Source organism: Staurois parvus, unplaced genomic scaffold, assembly GCF_062004578.1.
Source record: "Staurois parvus isolate SC_StPar_1 unplaced genomic scaffold, SC_StPar_1.0 ptg002328l, whole genome shotgun sequence".
Classification (NCBI taxonomy): Eukaryota; Metazoa; Chordata; class Amphibia; order Anura; family Ranidae; genus Staurois; species Staurois parvus.
The window spans coordinates 39,443-58,597 of NW_028320124.1; the positions used below are offsets into that span (position 1 = coordinate 39,443).

The 19,155-nt window shown below is 50.6% G+C and overlaps 1 protein-coding gene across 2 annotated transcripts in view; it reads right to left on the reverse strand.

The window, feature by feature from the left end:
- The window catches only part of SEC22A (SEC22 homolog A, vesicle trafficking protein), a 44,967-nt gene extending 37,948 nt beyond the window's left edge, over window positions 1–7,019 (reverse strand). Inside the window, exon 1 of one of the 2 annotated variants that reach the window (XM_089665763.1) lies at window positions 6,882–7,019. The gene's annotated coding sequence lies outside the window, so the exon portion shown is untranslated. Of the gene's footprint in view, window positions 1–6,863 lie in introns of both variants that reach the window. The other variant, XM_089665762.1, reaches the window with a different exon arrangement.
- Window positions 7,020–19,155: the final 12,136 nt, after the last annotated feature.

Sequence of the window (19,155 nt, forward strand, 5' to 3'; positions counted from 1 at the left end):
CAAATCAGACAATAGACTCTTTGGTGTAGGATCGTTACTGCACAGGTTTTCGAGTGGGTTCAAGCGTTTGGGCAAATCCAGTTCGTTTCGAAGAAGAGAATGAACAAGATGGTGAATTTGGGTGTATCTAAAGATCTCAAGAGCAGGAAGCTGCCAATGCTCCCGTAGACATTCAAAAGGCTTGAAACCATCAAGTCCATCATTTTTACTTCCTCTGTCCCGACACCACCGGGAAGCCGCTGGGTTGTCATAAGCAGGGAGGAATTGAGGGGTGTTCAAGATGACCGAGAGAGGCAAATGGGACGAGATCAAATGGGGCGAAATCTTCACCGAGTCCCGTAAGCACAGCGAATGTGTCAAGGTTGGATCTGAGAAAGGGTCCAGAGAAGGTGGTAAATAGGAAAGGGGGAGCAATCCATGATCGCGAAATGGGCCCAAATTTGCATCTCGGAGGACATTTTGAACCAGCCGAAGGACATCAAGTGGTTTTGGATAGTTTCAAACCACATACACCAAACAGCCCCTTCATGAATCAAATATCTTGAACAAAACGCCTGTCCGAAAAACGACCAGTAAAAATATACGCCCGGCTTTTGGCCCACTTACACAACTTCTCTAGATATCAGGAGGCATCTCAGCTCGGTTATTATTACACAATAAAAATGAAATACGTTTCGGAATAAATGGTTCTTTTACACTCCGTACTGTTGGCTGAGGATGTAAACTCTGAGATTTTATCTGGATAAAATACACCACCGGCCCGTCGCCACTTCCATTACCAAGCACATTAATAACTCAAACGGCTCAATAGAACACAATTTAATGAACTGCTGAAACTCAGGAAAAACCAACTCGGGTTTGCTGAAATCCAAGGAAGATTTAATGACAACATCCGAGATGTACGAGGAGCCGGCCGCTGAGCTCGGGGTGACTGACAGGACGAGGAGTCAGCAGATGTTCAGAGACGGCCTGCAGTTCGGAGACAGAAGGTGAGGAGAACGCACAGAACCGTTCTGCCAAGCCGCAATCTCTCCTAAGGACCGCTTCTAGAACTTCCCAACTGACACCAAAATCCGAAACTCAAACTATACACAGCTCAGGAATCCACTCCCACCTGGGCGGAGAGGCTGAGCACAGCTTAGGAGAGCAGCTTGGTGGATGGTGGCCAAGCCACAGCTTGAACACAGAGGACTCGGCTGGAAGTTTGTTTAGCAGTGGTAAGAGCCCTGAAAAGGGCCGAGGTGCAAAATCTAAGATACCGCCTGGTGTCTTCACCAGAGCTCCTAGTGGTGGAGATGTTAAGTTGAGGGCGGTATCCAGGTTGCGGTCCTCCAGCTGGGAGGGTACAGGTGCAGATATCGAGGCAGACTGGAATCACAGGGGAAACAGGCTGGAGCAGTGAGAATGGTAACAAGCTGCAGTGCAAAGAGAGACATGGAGGTGAAGGACAGAATGCAGGTAGGAGTGCAGGACACAGGTAGGGGACAACAAGGTAGGGAGAAGGCTGGGACAAAACTGGGAGCAAGGCTGGAACTGAACCGGGACACACTGGGAGAGAAAGACCGGAACTGAACCGGGAAACACTGGAAGAGCAAGGCCGGAACTGAACCGGGAAACACTGGGAGAGAAAGGCCAGAACTGAACCGGGACACACTGGAAGAGCAAAGCCGGAACTGTACCGGGACACACTAGAAAAGCAAAGCCGGAACTGAACCCGGACACACTGGAAGAGCAAGGCCGGAGCTGAACCTGGACACACTGGAAGAGCAAAGCCGGAGCTGAACCCGGACACACTGGAAGAGCAAGGCCGGAGCTGAACCTGGACACACTGGAAGAGCAAGGCCGGAACTGAACCGGGACACACTGGGAGAGAAAGGCCGGAACTCAACCGGGACACACTGGAAGAGCAAGGCCGGAACTCAACCGGGACACACTGGAAGAGCAAGGCCGGAACTGAACCGGGACACACTGGGAGAGAAGGCCGGGACACACTGGGAGAGAAAGACCGGAACTGAACCGGGAAACACTGGAAGAGCAAGGCCGGAACTGAACCGGGACACACTGGAAGAGCAAAGCCGGAGCTGAACCCGGACACACTGGAAGAGCAAGGCCGGAGCTGAACCTGGACACACTGGAAGAGCAAGGCCGGAACTGAACCGGGACATACAGAGAGCAAGGCTGGAACTGAACCGGGACACACTGGGAGAGAAAGGCCGGAACTGAACAGGGACACACTGGGAGAGAAAGGCCGTAACTCAACCGGGACACACTGGAAGAGCAAGGCCGGAACTCAACCGGGACACACTGGAAGAGCAAGGCCGGAACTGAACCGGGACACACTGGGAGAGCAAGGCCGGAACTGAACCGGGACACACTGTGAGAGCAAGACTGGAACCAAAGATCTGCCTGGGGAACACCACCCACGAAAACTCCACTTGGGGAACAATACCCACCAAAAATCCACCTGGACAGCATCACCCACCAAAAATCCACCTTGAGAACACCACCTACCAAAATGCCACCTGGGGAACACCACGCACCAAAATGCCACCTGGGGAACACCACCCACCAAAACGCCACCTGGTGAATACCAGGCACTAAAACACTACCTGGAGAACACCCAACAAAGCTAAGAGGCCAATAACTGGAAGAAGATATACAGATGAGTTGAGACCACCCCCCACCACAACGCCACCTGAAGATCACCAACCACCAAAACTCCACCTGATGAACACTATGAGGTGACCGTGTAGTCACAGAAGCACAAGGGCAGCCAATAGTTGGAAGAAGATATATACGAGGGCCGTTCAAGTCAAACCGGGACTTTTGAATTTATGTAATAAAAGAACTAATTTCAAAAAGTAGAAACTGCATTTATTTTTCAACATACTCCCCTGCTACATGTATACACTTATCCCAGCATTTAACTAATGCCTGGAAAGCTTCGGCACAGAAAGATTTGTCAGTACGCCTGAACCATCCTAGGACAGCCGGCTTCACATCGTCATTAGTGCTGAATGATGATCTCTGAGGAACTCTTTCAGGAGGTACAAACAGGTGGAAATCACCCGGAGCGGGTCCAGGTTGTAGGTGAGGTGTGGAAATACCTCGCAGTCGAGTTGCTGTAATATATATATTACAGGTGAAACTCAAAAAATGAGAATCTGGTGCAAAAGATAATTTATTTCAGTGCAGCAATTTAAAAGGTGAAACTAATATATGAGACTCATTCCATGCAAAGCAAGATAGTTCCAGCCGTGATTTGTCATCATTGTGATGATTATGGCTTACAGCTCATGAAAACCCCAAATCCACAACCTCAGAAAATGAGAATCTTGTGAAAAGGTGGAATAATCTCGGCTCAAAGTGTCCCACTCTAATCAGCTCATTCAGCCATAACACCTGCAAAGGGTTCCTGAGCCTTTAAATGGTCTCTCAGTCTGGTTCAGTAGGAATCACAATCATGGGAAAGACTGCTGACCTGACACCATCACTGACACCCTCCATAAGGAGGGAAAGACTCAAAAGGGAATTGCAGAAGAAGTTGGATGTTCCCAAAGTGCTGTATCAAAGCACATTAATAGAAAGTTATGTGGGAGGGAAAAGTGTGGAGGAAAAAGGTGCACAAGCAGCAGGGATGACCGCAGCCTGGAGAGGATTGTCAGGAAAAGGCCATTCAAAAGTGTTGGGGACTTTCACAAGGAGTGGACTGAGGCTGGAGTCAGTGCATCAAGAGCCACCACACACAGACGGATCCTGGACATGGGCTTCAAATGTCGTATTCCTCTTGTCAAGCCGCTCCTGAACAACAAACAACGTCAGAAGCGTCTTACCTGGGCTAAAGAAAAACAGACCTGGTCTGTCCTCAGTGGTCCAAAGTCCTCTTTTCTGATGAGAGCAACTTTTGCATCTCATTTGGAAACCAAGGACCCCAAGTATGGAGGAAGAATGGAGAGGCCCGAGGACCCCGAGTATGGAGGAAGAATGGAGAGGCCCAAGGACCCCGAGTATGGAGGAAGAATGGAGAGGCCCAAGGACCCCGAGTATGGAGGAAGAATGGAGAGGCACAAGGACCCCGAGTATGGAGGAAGAATGGAGAGGCACAAGGACCCCGAGTATGGAGGAAGAATGGAGAGGCACAAGGACCCCGAGTATGGAGGAAGAATGGAGAGGCCCAAAGACCCCGAGTATGGAGGAAGAATGGAGAGGCCCAAGGACCCCGAGTATGGAGGAAGAATGGAGAGGCACAAGGACCCCGAGTATGGAGGAAGAATGGAGAGGCCCAAGGACCCCGAGTATGGAGGAAGAATGGAGAGGCCCAAGGACCCCGAGTATGGAGGAAGAATGGAGAGGCCCAAGGACCCCGAGTATGGAGGAAGAATGGAGAGGCCCAAGGACCCCGAGTATGGAGGAAGAATGGAGAGGCACAAGGACCCCGAGTATGGAGGAAGAATGGAGAGGCACACACTGCAAGATGCTTGAAGTCCAGTGTGAAGTTCCCACAGTCTGTGTTGATTTGGGGAGCCATGTCATCTGCTGGTGTTGGCCCTCTGTGCTCCATTAAGTCCAGGGTCACCGCAGCCGTCTACCAGGAGATTTTGGAGCACTTCATGCTTCCTTCCGCAGACCAGCTTTATGGGGGAGCCGACTTCATTTTCCAGCAGGACTTGGCTCCGCCCACACTGCCAAAAGCACCAAAACCAGGTTCAATGACCGTGGGATTACTGTGCTTGATTGGCCAACAAACTCGCCTGACCTGAACCCCATAGAGAATCTATGGGGCATTGCCAAGAGAAAGATGAGAGACATGAGACCGAACAATGCAGAAGAGCTGAAGGCCGCTATTGAAGCATCCTGGTCTTCCATAACACCTCAGCAGTGCCACAGGCTGATAGCTTCCATGCCACGCCGCATTGAGGCAGTAATTGCTGCAAAAGGGGCCCAAACCAAGTACTGAGTACATATGCAGCTTCTACTTTTCAGAGGTGCGATATTGTTCTATGTACAATCCTTGTTTTATTGATTGCATGGAATATTCTCATTTTCTGAGATTGTGGATTTGGGGTTTTCATGAGCTGTAAGCCATAATCATCACAATGATGACAAATCACGGCTGGAACTATCTTGCTTTGCATGTAATGAGTCTCATATATTAGTGTCACCTTTTAAGTTGCTGCACTGAAATAAATGAATGAATGAATGAATGAATGAATGCACCAGATTCTCATTGTTCCGGTTTCACCTGTATGTAATGTAATCGCATGCCATTCTTTCCACCCACCAAAGATCTGCCTGAAGAACACCATGGCGACGTCCTGGTATAAGGGCTGCAAGCCCGGCGTGGTCGCGGTATGACGGCTCCGAGTCCGGCTTGGTCCCGGTATGATGGCTCCGAGTCCGCCGTGGTCCCGGTATGACGGCTCAGAGCCCGGCGTGGTCCCGGCATGACGGCTCAGAGCCCGGCATGACGGCTCAGAGCCCGGCGTGGTCCCGGCATGACGGCTCAGAGCCCGGCGTGGTCCCGGCATGACGGCTCAGAGCCCGGCGTGGTCCCGGCATGACGGCTCAGAGCCCGGCGTGGTCCCGGCATGACGGCTCAGAGCCCGGCGTGGTCACGGCATGACGGCTCAGAGCCCGGCGTGGTCACGGCATGACGGCTCAGAGCCCGGCGTGGTCACGGTATGACGGCTCAGAGCCCGGCGTGGTCACGGTATGACGGCTCAGAGCCCGGCGTGGTCACGGTATGACGGCTCAGAGTCCGGCGTGGTCACGGTATGACGGCTCAGAGTCCGGCGTGGTCACGGTATGACGGCTCAGAGTCCGGCGTGGTCACGGTATGACGGCTCAGAGTCCGGCGTGGTCACGGTATGACGGCTCCCAGTCCGGCGTGGTCACGGTATGACGGCTCAGAGTCCGGCGTGGTCACGGTATGACGGCTCCCAGTCTGCTGTGGTCCCCGTACAGCAGTTCCGAGTCCGGCGTGGTCCTGGTACAATGGTTCCGAGTCCGGCGTGGTCCTGGTACAATGGTTCCGAGTCCGGCGTGGTCCTGGTACAATGGTTCCGAGTCCGGCGTGGTCCCGGTATAATGGTTCCGAGTCCGGCGTGGTCACGGTATGACGGCTCAGAGTCCGGCGTGGTCACGGTATGACGGCTCAGAGTCCGGCGTGGTCACGGTATGACGGCTCAGAGTGCGGCGTGGTCACGGTATGACGGCTCAGAGTGCGGCGTGGTCACGGTATGACGGCTCAGAGTCCGGCGTGGTCACGGTATGACGGCTCAGAGTCCGGCGTGGTCACGGTATGACGGCTCAGAGTCCGGCGTGGTCACGGTATGACGGCTCCCAGTCTGCTGTGGTCCCGGTATGACGGCTCCCAGTCCGGCGTGGTCCCAGTACAACGGTTCCGAGTCCGGCGTGGTCCCAGTACAACGGTTCCGAGTCCGGCGTGGTCCTGGTACGTCTCCGTTCCGCAAGCAGTTAAGATTGGCGCGCAGTGCGTTATTTTCGGCCATTTTTGGGTGCAGTTTTTATGTAATTTGACTCGGTGGAGAAGATAATTTGTCGCGCAGGAAAACACGTGATGTCCGTCCCACAAAATGGACGCGTTTCACACATTTGGTGACGCAGCCGACGCCGGAGAGGAACCATATGCCACCCCTCCCCCCCCCATACTGGCCTGACTGGGTGCTGAACTCTGCCTGCAGGCCCCTTCCCCCCCACAGTGACGATGATGGCGGCACACAGGCGTCATAATCACAATAACAATGAGGAAGATGATGGGGAGGTCTGTACAAAGATGGCGGACAGCTCCCCGGCGGGCCCGTGCTGATAACAATAGGCCCCTCCCTCCCCGCTATACACACCCCCTCTCCGCTCCGTACCGGTTCTCCAGGCCGCGGCCCGATCCGTGACGTGTCACCCCCCGTCCGCCGCGCTGCATGCCGGGAGCGGAGGCCTCCGTCACTATGGAGACAGCAGCATCCAGGCGGCGCCACTGCAGGAATCACGGCACGTGACCAGATCCTGTTCACCTAACCGGCCTGAGCCCCGCCCACTCCACCGCTGTAATAGCCACTCCGGGCTGATGTTTCAGCGCTGCGGTGACTCCGCCCACTCCTCCTTCTGTACGGAGTACAAACATGGCGGCTGTGATTGGAGCCACGACTCTGGAAGTTTCCTCTAATAGGGGGAGCGGGGGACACGTGATCTCCACTGGAGCGCAGCCAATCAGCTTTTATAGTTCTGAGCCGTGTGATAGAAATGAGAGAAGTTGTTGGGTTGCTATGGGCGACAGCAGGGGGGGGGGGGGGAGTGAGGGCCCTCATCCACACATCTATAGGGGAGCTCTAATAGTGAATAGTGACTCCATAATGGTGGGTGTGGTCAGTGCTGACAACAGAAGTAATATGGAGTGCAGGAGTATGTAACAGAGAGTGCGGGGGTCAGGAGTATGTAACACAGAGTGCGGGGGTCTGTAGTATGTAACAGAGTGCGGGGGTCTGTAGTATGTAACACACAGAGTGCGGGGGTCTGTAGTATGTAACACACAGAGTGCGGGGTCTGTAGTATGTAACACACAGAGTGCGGGGGTCTGTAGTATGTAACAGAGTGCGGGGGTCTGTAGTATGTAACACACAGAGTGCGGGGTCTGTAGAATGTAACACACAGAGTGCGGGGGTCTGTAGTATGTAACACACAGAGTGCGGGGGTCAGGAGTATGTAACACACAGAGTGCGGGGGTCAGGAGTATGTAACACACAGAGTGCGGGGGTCAGGAGTATGTAACACACAGAGTGCGGGGGTCAGGAGTATGTAACAGAGTGCGGGGGTCTGTAGTATGTAACACAGAGTGCGGGGTCTGTAGTATGTAACACACAGAGTGCGGGGTCTGTAGTATGTAACACAGAGTGCGGGGTCTGTAGTATGTAACACACAGAGTGCAGGGGTCAGGAGTATGTAACACACAGAGTGCAGGGGTCAGGAGTATGTAACACACAGAGTGCGGGGGTCTGTAGTATGTAACACACAGAGTGCGGGGGTCTGTAGTATGTAACACACAGAGTGCGGGGGTCTGTAGTATGTAACAGAGTGCGGGGGTCTGTAGTATGTAACACACAGAGTGCGGGGTCTGTAGTATGTAACACACAGAGTGCGGGGTCTGTAGTATAACAGAGTGCGGGGGTCTGTAGTATGTAACACACAGAGTGCGGGGTCTGTAGTATGTAACACACAGAGTGCGGGGTCTGTAGTATGTAACACACAGAGTGCGGGGGTCTGTAGTATGTAACAGAGTGCGGGGGTCTGTAGTATGTAACACACAGAGTGCGGGGTCTGTAGAATGTAACACACAGAGTGCGGGGGTCTGTAGTATGTAACACACAGAGTGCGGGGTCTGTAGTATGTAACACACAGAGTGCGGGGGTCAGGAGTATGTAACACACAGAGTGCAGGGGTCAGGAGTATGTAACACACAGAGTGCGGGGGTCAGGAGTATGTAACACACAGAGTGCGGGGGTCAGGAGTATGTAACACACAGAGTGCGGGGGTCTGTAGTATGTAACACACAGAGTGCAGGGGTCAGGAGTTTGTAACACACAGAGTGCGGGGGTCTGTAGTATGTAACACACAGAGTGCGGGGTCTGTAGTATGTAACACACAGAGTGCGGGGTCTGTAGTATGTAACACACAGAGTGCGGGGGTCAGGAGTATGTAACACACAGAGTGCAGGGGTCAGGAGTATGTAACACACAGAGTGCGGGGGTCTGTAGTATGTAACACACAGAGTGCGGGGTCTGTAGTATGTAACACACAGAGTGCGGGAGTCTGTAGTATGTAACACACAGAGTGCGGGGGTCAGGAGTATGTAACACACAGAGTGCGGGGGTCTGTAGTATGTAGTCCCTCCTCTCCGCACCCCCATAACTCAATCATCCCATAGTGTTGGAATACAGACGTAACATTTGCAGAGACGCCCCCAATCAGGATCTCGCTGTGTATGGAGAGCTCACCGGGGATCACACGGGACGCTGACTGTAGCGGTGCAAACACAGGTATGCCTTTGGCAATGCAGCAGACCAGCTAAGCTCCGCCCCCGATGCCAGTGGTATCCATAGTAACGGGTCGCTGACTGCAGAGACACAGACTACGTGTCCAGCTACATCATGGCCTGATCCAATCCTGCTACCCATGGCAGTGGTATCCATGGTGATAGGGGCGTGTCACTGAGGGGAGGAGCCATGTACCGCTGTTAGGTTAGGTTCACATCAGTGCAGGTGGTGCCGCTGCGGGACCCTCAAATACCGGCAAACGCAACCAGAGAAACGGGGGGGGGGGGGGCATTAATCCTAACAGCACGCCACCTGCACTGGAAATCGCTTGTCCGCCATCTCTGCACGCCTATCAGACGCTTGCCCTCCGATCTCGGCACATTCCAGCTGCTCTCCAATGATGACTTCACTCCATCCGTGTGATAAAGTCATTGAATGTAATCAGCGCATTCTTTATTATCCTATTTTGATAAACAGCTACACTTAGCCGGTGCGCCCTCTGATCCTGTCATATGTGTGTTCCGTGTACTCAGGACTGGGATCATGGGAGCAGCAACCATCTCCAGCAGTGATATCTTGAAATGTAAAGTGTTACTAAACCCTGGACCCCGCATTCACCGTGTCCGCTCTCCCCGGACCCCGCATTCACCGTGTCCGCTCTCCCCGGACCCCGCATTCACCATATCCCCTCGCCCCGGACCCGGCATTCACTGTGTCCGCAGTCCCCGGACCCCGCATTCACCATATCTCCACTCCCCGGACCCCGCATTCAGTATATCCGCTCTCCCCGGACCCCGCATTCACCGTGTCCGCTCTCCCCGGACCCCGCATTCACCATATCCCCTCGCCCCGGACCCCGCATTCACCATATCCCCTCGCCCCGGACCCCGCATTCACCATATCCGCTCCCCCCGGACCCCGCATTCACCATATCCGCTCTCCCCGGACCCCGCATTCACCATATCCGCTCTCGCCGGACCCCGCATTCACCATATCCACTCTACCCAGACCCCGCATTCACCATATCCGCTCTACCCAGACCCCGCATTCACCATATCCGCTCTCCCCGGACCCCGCATTCACCATATCCGCTCTCCCCGGACCCCGCATTCACCATATCCGCTCTCCCCGAACCCCGCATTCAGTATATCCGCTCTCCCCGGACCCCGCATTCACCATATCCTCTCTCCCCGGACCCCGCATTCACCATATCCGCTCTCCCCGGACCCCGCATTCACCATATCCGCTCTCCCCGGACCCCGCATTCACCATATCCCCTCTCCCCGGACCCGGCATTCACCATATCCGCTCTCCCCGGACCCGGCATTCACCATATCCGCTCTCCCCGGACCCGGCATTCACCATATCCGCTCTCCCCAGACTCCGCATTCGCCATAGCCGCTGTCCCCGGACCCCACATTCACTATACGGAAAAACTCTCTAACAATACACACCAAACTGAGCATGTGCAGAGTGACTCCACACGATAATATCTTGTCAGGAGATAAGAGGGGGACACTGGAGGAAGGGGAGGATCAGAGACGACAGGATCAAACATCCTTTTTACACAATGCAGAGGATTAACCCCTTAGGTCCCACAGTGAGTATAACAAGTGCGCTTTACTGCATCTACAGACTGATTTCACTGCTGGGGGTTTAGTAACACTTTAAAGTACCATTCAGTTCCAGTTTGTACACCGTGTTCCAAATGATTCTGCAGATGATATTTTCTCATTTCCCTCAATAATTGATGTAAATAAGTCGGCAGAATTCTCAGGTGACAACTAGAAGAGGACAATTCACATTTTATTGAACAAACCTCCTAATGATAACAGGATTTGTGTTCCGGATTATTCCGCACAGGAAGTTTCCAAACACTTTCTAGGTTGTAAAGACCTGAAAATTGTCATTTGTTGTGTTTGCAGCAAATTTACTGAAATCAAAAGCTATTTCAATCCAACTTTTCCCAACATTGTAACTTTGTAACCATTTGAAGCGGTCACGTTACATTGTAACATAGGAGCCCTTATCTGATAGCAGATCACAAGTCTTCCATCCATTGAACTTGGCAGTTTTTGGACAGTTTCTGCTGGAATTTGTTTGCAAGATGTCAGAATAGCCTCCCAGCGCTGCTGTTTGGATGTAAACTGCCTGCCACCCTCATAGATCTTTTGCTTGAGGATGCTCCAAAGGTTCTCCATAGGATTGAGGTCAGGGGAGGATGGAGGCCACACCATGACTTTCTCTCCTTTTATCCCCATAGCAGCCATTGATGCGGAGGTATTCTTTGCAGCATGAGATGGTGCATTGTCATGCATGAAGGTGATTTTATTACGGAAAGCATAGTTCTTCCTTCTGTACCAGGGAAGAAAGTGGTCAGTCATAAACTCCACATACTTTGCAGAGGTCATCTTTACACTTTCGGGGGCTCTAAAGGGGCCGACCAGCTCTGTTCCCATGATTCCGGCCCAAAACATGACTCCACCACCGCCTTGCTGACGTCGCAGCCTTGTTGGAACAGGATGGCCGTCCACCAACCATCCACTACTCCATCCATCTGGACCATCCAGGATTGCACGGCACTCATCAGTGAACAGGACTGTTTGAAAATGAGTCTTCATGTATTTTCTGCCCAATGCAGCCGTTTCTGCTTGTGAGCGTTGGTTAGTGGTGGCCGAATAGAAGGTTTCTGCACAGTTGCAGGACTCTGGAGGACTCTACACCTTGATGTCCGTGTGACTCCAGAGGCACCAGCAGCTTCAAATATCTGTTTGCTGCTCTGTAATGGGATTTTAGCAGCTGCTCTCTTGATCCGATGCCTGGATCTGGCAGAAATCTTCCTCAATGTGCCTTTATCTGCACCAACCCGTCTGTGCTCTGAATCAGCCACAAATCTCTTCATAGTGCGATGATCACGCTTACGTTTTTCCTGAAATATCGAATGTTTTCATCCCTCGTCCAAGGCATCGAACTATTCCACTCTTTTCGGCAGCAGAGAGATCCTTTTTCTTCCCCATATTGCTGGAAAATGGCGCTCTGCTTAATAATGTGGAACTCCGTCCTTTAGGAGTTTGTCCTGAAATTGGGCTCCCCGGCCAATCTAATGATCACAGGTGTCCCAGATTGTTTTCAGTGATCAAAAGAGCCCTGACACACAATGCCATCCATGAGTTACACTGAAAAACAAAAGATTTAATCTTTGTGACACTTAAATAGAATTTGGAGAATAATTTGGAACGCGGTGTAAATGTTGATCCTGATGAGAGTTCTGAAGGCCACTTTAAACAAGCTGCTAGCAGGTTTTCGGTAAGCTTCGAGAGGTTCTGAAGCTTGCTAGCAGCTTGCTTACAGTGGCCATCAGCACTCCTATTAAGATCTGTGTTGAACATTTACAAAGTGGAGCCGTATTTCCCGTATTCTCTGTGTGCCCCAGCAGCTTCATAGCTATAAAATCGTTGAACGTTCCGTCCGCCTCCCAACCCCCACACAAGCAGACTCGGGCTTTGTTATCTGTAAAATAGTTTTTATTCTGAGATGACATAAATCACAAAAATGGGAATAACAGATTATTTTTCAGAACAAACACCTGAAACCTGAAATGACAAAAAAAGAAAAGAAAAGCAAAAAGAACGAAGAATTTGTATCGGACGTGAGAAACAATGTTGCAGATGCTTACAGATGAACAATGTAAACATAATTCCGCTCTTATTATGTACTCTGCATATCAAAAATACGGATGATTTCCCCTCCGGACTGCGTTCAGCCATAGGTACCACATTGTGACTTGCAGCTAAATGAAAGCCCCACCCCCCACCCCCCGGTCCCCAGTGATTGGCTTAGAGAAAAGAAAAAGAAGATTTGATTTTTGGCTTGTTCACCCGCTGGTTGCAGTCCAGACATTCTCTGAGAAATGTGTAAACCATCAGATAATAGAATCGCTGCATTGGAATGGTTCACCAGAAATGAAGCGTGTGAGTGTGTAGAGTCCCTGAGTGAAGCGATGCTGGCCCATCTCCCGGACCTGTCCTCTTTAATAGTAAACCCCCCCCCCCCCCCCCGCATACAGGCGGGTTCAAGGGTCCAGCAAATAACAGCAATTATCTTCCATGCAAAGAAAATTTCAGAAATAAAAAAAGGTTTTCTAGTGTAATCCTGGATCTGCTCACAGTATAAAAGGCAAAGGAAATGCATGTCAGTCCACACTCCCCACACTCCATAAATAGGGAATATGTCCATGAATAGGGAATGTGTCCATGGATAGGGAATGTGTGGATGAATAGGGAATGTGTCCATGGATAGGGAATGTGTCCATGGATAGGGAATATGTCCATGGATAGGGAATGTGTCCATGGATAGGGAATGTGTCCATGGATAGGGAATGTGTCCATGAATAGGGAATGTGTCCATGAATAGGGAATGTGTCCATGAATAGGGAATGTGTCCATGGATAGGGAATATGTCCATGGATAGGGAATGTGTCCATGGATAGGGAATGTGTCCATGAATAGGGAATGTGTCCATGAATAGGGAATGTGTCCATGAATAGGGAATGTGTCCATGGATAGGGAATGTGTCCATGGATAGGGAATGTGTCCATGGATAGGGAATGTGTCCATGGATAGGGAATGTGGCGATGAATAGGGAATATGTCCATGGATAGGGAATGTGTCCATGAATAGGGAATGTGTCCATGGATAGGGAATGTGTCCATGGATAGGGAATGTGTCCATGAATAGGGAATGTGTCCATGGATAGGGAATGTGTCCATGGATAGGGAATGTGTCGATGAATAGGGAATGTGTCCATGAATAGGGAATGTGTCCATGAATAGGGAATGTGTCCATGAATAGGGAATGTGTCCATGGATAGGGAATGTGTCCATGGATAGGGAATGTGGCGATGAATAGGGAATATGTCCATGGATAGGGAATGTGTCGATGAATAGGGAATGTGTCCATGGATAGGGAATGTGTCCATGGATAGGGAATGTGGCGATGAATAGGGAATATGTCCATGGATAGGGAATGTGTCCATGAATAGGGAATGTGTCCATGGATAGGGAATGTGTCCATGGATAGGGAATGTGGCGATGAATAGGGAATATGTCCATGGATAGGGAATGTGTCCATGGATAGGGAATGTGTCCATGGATAGGGAATGTGTCCATGAATAGGGAATGTGTCCATGAATAGGGAATGTGTCCATGAATAGGGAATGTGTCAATGAATAGGGAATGTGTCCATGAATAGGGAATGTGTCCATGAATAGGGAATGTGTCCATGAATAGGGAATGTGTCCATGGATAGGGAATGTGTCCATGGATAGGGAATGTGTCAATGAATAGGGAACATATCGATGAATAGGGAATGTGTCCATGAATAGGGAACATGTCGAATAGGGATGAATAGGGAATATGTCGATGAATAGGAGATATGTCAGGGAATATATATGTATATTGATGAATAGGGAATATGTTGCTCGATAGGAAATATATATCAATGAATAGGGAATATGTCGATGAATAGGGAATATATATAAATAAATAGGGAATGTGTCAATGAATAGGGAATATAATAGATGAATAGGGAATGTGTCCATGGATAGGGAATATGTTCATGGACAGGGATGAATAGGGAATGTGTCAATGAATAGGGAATATAATAGATGAATAGGGAATGTGTCCATGGATAGGGATGAATAGGGAATGTGTCCATGGATAGGGATGAATAGGGAATGTATGGATGAATAGGGAATGTGTCGATGAATAGGGAATGTATCGATGAATAGGGAATATGTCCATGAATAGGGAATGTGTCCATGAATAGGGAATATATCCATAGATAGGGATTGAATAGGGAATGTGACAATGAATAGGGAATATGTCGATGGATAGGGATGAATAGGGAGTATATGGATGGATAGGGATGAATAGGGAATGTGTCCATGGATAGAAATGAATAGCGAATGTGTGGATGGATAGGGATGAATAGGGAATGTATCAATGAATAGGGAATATATCAATGGACAGGGAATATGTGGATGGATAGGGATGAATAGGGAATATATCCATGGATAGGTATGAATAGGGAATGTGTCGATGGATAGGGATGAATAGGGAATGTATCCATGGATAGGGATGAATAGGGAATGTGTCGATGAATTGGGAATATATATAAATGAATAGGGAGGGAATGTGTGGATGAATAGGGAACCCCTCCCCAGATTTGGGCAATTTTTTTTTATTATAGAACACTTCTCCAGCATAGCCCCGCCCCCCACCCAATGGAATTGTCGCTCTTAAAGGAAATGTCCGGCTTTGTGATAATTTACTATTTAGCTATTAGCTTAAAGTGGATGTAAAGCAAAAACTTTTTTTTCCCGTTTTATATGGAATAGGGAAGGGTTAGGACCCCATTCAAGTTTTTTTTTTTTTTCCTTGCTGTGTCCCATGGGGGGAATTTCCCTTCCTTTCTCTGACACACCAGGAAGTGAGGGAAATCTCCTCCTACAGGAAGAGGCACCCCTGTTAGTAAATTTCCCCCTCCCCTTCCAGTGACAACTCCAACATGATGGACTTCCCCCTCTCTTTCTGTACTGGACAGCCGGACCCATTAATGGCAGGGTAGAGTCTGCCCTCCTGTATGGGGCCCGGGCCCCATCAGTTCACCAGGGGGGTGCAGGGACAGAGAGGGGACCCTTTCAATAATGTTGGGCTGTGGTTCTTATCAATTAAAGAAGTTCCCTGGGCCCCATCATCAGTCCCGGGGACAAAGAGGGGACAATTTTCCCAACTTGGCAGAATAGTCCTTTGTGCTCCGGACCTGAAACTTAAAGTTCTGGGCCTCTTCTACTATACTATACTGTGTCCTCAATTCAGTCCATTTACATCATTTCCTGATGAAGGGGACCAGTTTGGGCCCCTGAAACACGTTGGGTTCCCTATTTGGTCTTCTACCTGAACTTACATTGGAATAAATTTGCATCTGGCCTGTTAATTTGTGGTGTGGCACTTTAATCTTCTATCCATTGATCTGTACTACAAGCCAAGGAAATCGCCGGGATCAATTGGTGTTTATAAGCCACCAGCCTGGAAACCAAATGCCCCATCCAATTGGATCTCAATACCAATAGGACATCCCCGGGGTTGTCCACTTTTTCAAACTTTTTACCGCTTTGTCCCCTCTGGTGAGATTCCCCCTCTCTAGTTCTCTTGGTCACCATGGTCACTGGGACTAAAAGTGATGAAAAAAAAAAAATGTGAGTTGTCACTGAAACAGGAATAGTGAGGAAATCTTCCAATGGGGACACCAGTGCGGATGACTAACACTTCTCCACTATTGGACATCTCCTTTAAGGGGATCCCAGATTGAAACCAAATACCCATCATACTACAGAAGCTGCCAAAAGTGTTTCTGATCCTCAGGCTACAAATTCTGATACAATATGGCTACTATGCAGGAAATGGCCCCCAGGGGCCCCTGAGATGGGAGTAAAGGTTTGTGACAGGTCCCCTTTAAAATACATACTGCAGGTGGCCGATTTGTGAATAGGATCCAAAATGGCCGCTACGACGAGGACAACAGGTGCACTTTAAATTTCAGGAAGTTTTAACGATTAATCTTTTTTGGCAATAAAAAAAAAATAAAAAAAAATATCACAGTATCCCGACCCGCTAATCTCTATAGAACCAAGCAGAACCTACGCAGACAAAAAGCCCCGGCGCTGTCCGTGAACGACTTGCCGCGTGAACAGCTTGTGAACCTCCAGAAGCCGGAGCCAGCCAATGGCGGCCAGCAATGCACATTCCGCATCCTTACTGCCAAGAAAAGCGCCCGTGATTGGTTCTGCAGCTCCGTCAGCAACACGGACTTCTCTCAGGGGGTTCAGCAGTTGCTCGTGCAGCACAGATGACCAGGTGTGGATATGCTCATGCACCTAAAGAGACCCTGTCACCAAGGCCACCAGCCAACCTTCATCAGAGGCCGCTGCCGCAAAATACTTTTTTGCCGTTTTCGGGTATGGGGGAGGGAAGCATGTGACCCTCTCCCATCATGCAGTGCGGTCAATCGCTAGGACCAAACACTGGACTCTTAGGTTTGACAGGGGGCATATTATAGAAGCTGTGAAGGAGACTAGAGGTGGGCCGAGCTGTATTAGATCTGGTCACTTCGACTTGAACTGGCAAGGTGACAGGGCCTCTTTAATGGCCCCTAAAGGTAGGCAGCTCCCATTCCCCTCTGCTACAGTCAAATGTGAACCATTCTGGACCAGCACAGTTCCACCAACAGAACTTCCCCAACCACCACCAACACCTCTGTCCCATGCATGCCTATTGGCCAAGCAGACCGTCCATCACGGGGGTGGGAAAGCTTCAGTGGTGTCGGAGCTCTGCCTGTGCAGAAGAGCTGACAATCTACCATAGCGATGGTGGATGGCGGTATGTCCTCCTCTAGGTGCCAGCACTTCATACCCTCTATTGAACCCCTACAATGCATTTCCCTTAAAGTGTTAGTTCACATTTACAGAAAAAATGAAAAGGTGTGCTAACACCGTACACCCCAGACCCCCCTCCCCGCGGCCCCCGCTGCACTTACTTCCAGGGTTGCCAAGCTGTCAGCACCCCCCAGTTAAAAAAAAATGTTCTTCCTACTCTTCTCTGTGCAGCTATTCCAGGATGGACCAGATCGATTCGGATTGGTCAGTGATGTCGCTGCACAGAGAAGAGCCGGGATTTCAATTCAACGGACGTCTGGACCAGCTGCATAGGCACTGACAGCTCAGCATCCCCAGGTACAGCGGGGACCGGTGTGTGTGTGTGGGGGGGGGGGGGGTGTGGAGGGCGCCCGCTGTTCGTTCACCTTTTCCTGTAAAAGGTGAACCAACCCTTTAAATCATCCCGTCATCTGCACCAGAGGAAGCCGGATTCTTGTCCCGAAGGTCTAACTCAGCGTATTTCACCGGGAAGCCGCAACCTCACTGAGGCAAATGTGCAGCAAAAGTGCTGACCTCCTGGTGAGCGGATCACCCTCCCAGTCCCGCCCCCCCCTCAGGAGACAGTTTGTTCTGTGAATTCAGTAACTGAATACAACGTACTGCATAAAAATAATGATTAGGTATAAAAAAAAAGTAAACAAAAAATACAAATTAAAAAAAAAAAAAAAGTGGCTTCAATCTCCTTCAAATAATCAAGCTTGCATCTGTGAATGGAAGCCTCCCCCAGTGGGACCCATATTCAGGACCTGCGGGCCGCTGCGCTACATTGGACAGGACCGCCCATAGTGGGGGGATCTCAATGCGCTACATTGGACAGGACCGCCCATAGTGGGGGGATCTCAATGCGCTACATTGGACAGGACCGCCCATAGTGGGGGGATCTCAATGCGCTACATTGGACAGGACCGCCCATAGTGGGGGGATCTCAATGCGCTACATTGGACAGGACCGCCCATAGTGGGGGGATCTCAATGCGCTACATTGGACAGGACCGCCCATAGTGGGGGGATCTCAATGCGCTACATTGGACAGGACCGCCCATAGTGGGGGGATCTCAATGCGCTACATTGGACAGGACCGCCCATAGTGGGGGGATCTCAATGCGCTACATTGGACAGGACCGCCCATAGTGGGGGATCTCAATGCGCTACATTGGACAGGACCGCCCATAATGGGGGGATCTCAATGCGCTACATTGGACAGGACCGCCCATAATGGGGGGATCTCAATGCGCTACATTGGACAGGACCGCCCATAATGGGGGGATCTCAATGCGCTACATTGGACAGGACCGCCCATAATGGGGGGATCTCAATGCGCTACATTGGACAGGACCGCCCATAGTGGGGGGATCTCAATGCGCTACATTGGACAGGACCGCCCATAGTGGGGGATCTCAATGCGCTACATTGGACAGGACCGCCCATAATGGGGGGATCTCAATGCGCTACATTGGACAGGACCGCCCATAATGGGGGATCTCAATGCGCTACATTGGACAGGACCGCCCATAATGGGGGGATCTCAATGCGCTACATTGGACAGGACCGCCCATAATGGGGGGATCTCAATGCGCTACATTGGACAGGACCGCCCATAATGGGGGGATCTCAAT